Raw genomic sequence first — 4,563 nt, forward strand, 5'->3', positions numbered from 1 at the left:
TGTGCTTGGGTTCAATCCCCAGTGTGGGGGAGGTGCCAAGGCAGACCCAGCCAATGGTCTCCACTGGAGATAGTAAAGGGGTCTTAAGATCTTTACCAAGACTTCTCAGTGTGTCCAGAATAGGTTATTCCCAAAGGAAGATGCCTGCCTTGAGTTCTTGCCCATTTATCCCCCTACTGTACCCACATTCTGCTGCCCTATGTGACTTATGTAAACTGAGTCCATCTCCTCTTGTGTTATCAGCATGGTGTCCAGTTGCAATCCAGGTCCTTGGTGTCCTAAACAAAGAATTCAGCAGGACAAACAAGTAACAGGCAAAATACAGATTTATTGAAGGTGAAAGTGGAAGTAGCACTCCATCAAGTGAGAGAGGCTCAAGACCTGAATGTCTGGAAATTGTTTTATATGCTGAGCTGGGAGCGGGGGCTCTTCACTTTATGGACCCGATTGAAGTATTTACCCTGTTTGCCCCCATTGGTTACCTTATGATACTGATTAGAATATTGTCCAATCCCTAACCCCCATTGGTTACTATAGAAAACTTAATTAGAATAACCCGCATAAGTCATTTTAAAATACCTGTGGCAGTTGTTGTCATGGTGATAATTCCTCGGTGGGGGGAGTTGTCATGATAATGGGATTTACCATTTATATTACCCTTAAAAAAGGACATGACTCCTCTCCATGTCTTGTCCTTCAGGCGCATCCTTCTTATACCCTGCCTCCACCATCTTGGTGTCTCTAAACTCCTACTGAACACCGTCACTTTCCCCTGGGCCTCTCCTGGCTCAAGCATACTTCTCCAAGCGGGCATGCAAGGGTTAGCAAAGTACAAGGATGAAATTTCTAAAACTGCTGTTCCCATTCCAGGGAAAGGGAGAGCATTTTACAGTAGGACTGGGGAAAGTCTAAAGACTTGTACTCAGGCACAGGCCAACCATCTGTGAACTAATAATACAGATGATTTTGTTGTTGCTCTTGTTGTTTGTTCTTTTGATACTGGGCATTGAATCCACGGGATGTTTACCACTGAGCTGTATCCTTGGCCCTTTTTTATTTTGAGACAGGGACTCACCAAGTTGCTTAAGGCCTCTCTGTTGTGTCATCCTCCAGAGTCTCTGGGATTACAGATGTGTGCCACCAGCTGATTACTCTGGATGATTTTAAAGCCAGCTCTGAGCAGTGGCTTGGTATCAATCTGCAGGCAAATAACAGACATGCTAGGGTCTACCTGGGCCTCTTTCTCTTCCCTCCCTTTCTGCCACAAGTACTAGGCAGGAAGAACATGTATTCCAGTGGCTTTTCTTGCAGTCTCTTCAGCAAGGCATACCTCTCTCCAGCGCTCAAACTCATTGTAGGATGTAGAAGCCTCAAGGGCAATTACACAATAGCTGGAAATATGTAGTTATTTTAAGTTCTCAATTGGTTTTCAACTGTTTTGTTTTCAACAAAATGAAAAGCTGATCTAATTAAATTACTAGCTAATTACTTAAAAAATATTATTGATAAATGCTAAAATTAGTGGGCAATAACTTAAGGAGAAACAGAATAATTGCTCAAAGCATCTTCCCAAAAATATTTAGTAGTTATTGCAGTAGTTTTAAAATGACCACTGAAAGCACATGAAAGAGAATACAAAAAGAAAATGGAGAGAGACCTCATGGACCAGCGATGCTTTATTTAGCACTGGAGGGGCACATCTTTTGTAGGGTGGGGGGTGGCGGGGAATGGCAACAGGCCACCACAAGGTTTTATAGAGCCTTAACAGAGCCAGGTCAGGAGGAGAAGTTACTTTTGGCAGGCCCTTTTGGTGGGCAGGGCCAGGTCATGGGAGGAGTTTTGGTGGTGGGGTTAATTTAGGGTGTAACAGGAGGGCAGGGCAAGTAGAAAAACAGTAAGGGAATTTCCCTCTCTGGAGCCTATTGTCCATATCCTTCCACCATAATTTGTTTTTTTAATCAAGACAGTATTCATACATCTTCATGGGGTACATTATGACAATGTGATATATATAAGCAATATATAATGATCAAGTCAGAGTATTAAACACTTCCATCTCTTCAAACTTTAATAATTTTAAGTGTTGGGAATTTCATACTCATCAAGTCATTTTGAAATATATCAGTTTGTTTTAACCAATAGTTACCCTTGTGTGCTATAGAAAACCAGAACTGTTTCCTCCTCTTTAACTATTCCATTTGCCTCTTATCTAACTTCTTTCTTCCCTCCTACCCTTCCCAGTCTCTAATGACCATTGTTACCCTGTCCCACGAAGCCAACTCTTACATTTCCACGAATGAGTGAGAACATGTGGTATTTGTCATTTCTGTGTCTGACTTATTTCACTTAATGTAATGACCTAAAGTTTCATCCATGTTGCTGCAGATGATAGGATTTCATTCTTTTTAATGACTGAATAATATTCTGTTCTATATAATACAGACCACATTTTCTTTATCCAGTCATCTTTGATGGACATCTTGGTTGATGCCACAGTTTCACGATTGTGAATTGTGCTGCAATAAACATTTAGGTGCAAGTATGTTTTTGGTATGATGATTTCATCTCCTTTGGATGTAGTCTCAATAGTGGAATTGCTGGATCATCTAGTAGTTCTATTTCAGTTTTGTTTTTGTGGTGCTAGAGATTGAGCCCAGGGCCCTGTGCATGTTAAGAAGGTGTTCTACCACTGAGCTGCATACCCAGCCTCTATCTTTAGTTTTTTTAAGGAATTTCCTTACTGTTTTCCATAATGGTCATACTAATTTACTTTCCCACCAACAGTGTGTAACAGTTCCCCTTTCTCTGCATCCTTACCAGAATTTTTAATTTTTTATCTTTTGATAATAGCCATTCTGTAATATTCAGGTGTTATCTCACTGTGGTTTGATTTTTTTTTTTCTGGCTACAAGTTTATTCAACACAAAACAATCCCCTCCAATTTCATTGAGGTGGGTGACCACATTCATGACCAAGTCTGCCTCTAAACTGGAATTTGGTAGCTGACTCAGCAGAGACTCAGCTTTCTTGTCAGCACCAGAGAACACAGCTCTCCGTCTGTAGGTGTCTCTGGTGGCTTCCCCTTTTGTGACTCTTGCACACGCCCTCAAGACCTTTGGGCCGAGGCCTGCCAGTCTCTGGTTGGCAAGCACAATCTCCAGCAGCAGGTGGGGGTAATCTCGGAGATACTGGATGCCCTCCTTGGTAAAGTACCAGTAGAAGTGTCTCCAGGCAAACTGTTCCTTTACATAGCCTCGAGACTTGAGAGACTGACTGCATGGCTTTCATGACATAAGGTTGGGCACATTCATATCTGCCAACTCCACATGCATGGGCATGTGGACATACTTCTTGGCTACCATTACTCCCTCCTTAAAAAGAATTCATAAGTGACAATTCAGTTCTTCTTGGGAATCAACAGTTTTGCAGAGACTTCAGGAACAAGTCTGAGGCTAGAAAGGCCTGTGGTTTAATTTGCATTTCCCTAATCATTGGTCATATTGATCCTTTTTTTTATATATACATTTTGGTCATTTGTATGTCTTCTAACCAGTGTCTAACCAGATCTTTAGCCCATTTTAAAATTTGATGGTTATTATTATTATTTTTTTTTTTTGGTGTTTTTTTAAGTTCCTTATATGTTCTGGATGTTAATCCCTTGTTAGATGATTAGTCCGCACATATTTTCTCCCATTCTGTAGGTTGTCTCTTTGTTGATTGTTTCAGTTGCTGTGTGGAAGCTTCTTAGTTTGATTTAGTTCCATTTGATTGTTTTAACTTTTGTCGCCTGTGCCTTTGGGGTCCTATCAAAAAATTTCTTTGAACCTGGCCACTAATTCTTTGATAATCCACACCCCACCTCCTTGATAGTATGGGTTAGACTTAGTGACTTCCTTTTAAACAACAGAATGTGGGAAAGGAAAAGATTGTGTGTGTGTGTGTGTTTTGCTAGGGACTGAACCCAGGGCCTCATATGCTCTATCACTAAGCTACATCCCCAAACCCTCTACCAAGTAATAATTTTTATAATATAGAAACTGGCAGACACCACCTTCGCCATGTGGTCAAGTTTAACTTTACCAGTAGTAAGTCATATACCCCCTGATATGATGTGATGAAAAGTTTCCATCATCTCTATGGTAATCTTCCCCAAAATCTATAACCATAGTCTAAACAAAAGAAAATATCAACTAAATCTGAATTAAGAGACATCCTAGAAAATATGTAACCAGTACCCTTCAAAATTATTGAGGTCCTAAAAGACAAGGAAAGACCAAGGAAACTGATGGCCTGGTGGAGACCAAGGAAAAAAATGACAATTGATTATGTTATGTGGTGCCAAGCATGGTGGAGCATGCCTCTAATCCCTGCTACTTGGGAGGTTAAAGTAGGAGGATTGAAAGTTTGAGGCCAGCCTCAGCAACTTAGTAAGACCCTGTCTCAAAAAGGCTGAGTTGTAGCTCAGAGGTAAAGTGCCCTGGGTTCAATTCCCAGTACCCCTCATCACCACCCCCCAAAAAAGGTAATGTGGTCTCTGAATTGGATCCTGGAACAGAAAAAGGA

At 41.0% G+C, this 4,563-nt stretch overlaps 1 pseudogene across 1 annotated transcript; it reads right to left on the reverse strand.

Annotated features, from left to right (window-relative positions):
- Positions 1–2,943: 2,943 nt before the first annotated feature.
- Positions 2,944–4,060, reverse strand: LOC306661042 (small ribosomal subunit protein eS10-like; annotated as a pseudogene). The gene is made up of 2 exons: positions 4,052–4,060; positions 2,944–3,406 (listed from the first exon to the last, which is right to left on the reverse strand). The product of its transcript is annotated as a small ribosomal subunit protein eS10-like (transcript).
- Positions 4,061–4,563: the final 503 nt, after the last annotated feature.

The sequence above is a fragment of the Sciurus vulgaris genome (assembly GCF_902686455.1).
Source record: "Sciurus vulgaris genome assembly, chromosome: 5".
In the NCBI taxonomy this organism is placed as follows: domain Eukaryota; kingdom Metazoa; phylum Chordata; class Mammalia; order Rodentia; family Sciuridae; genus Sciurus; species Sciurus vulgaris.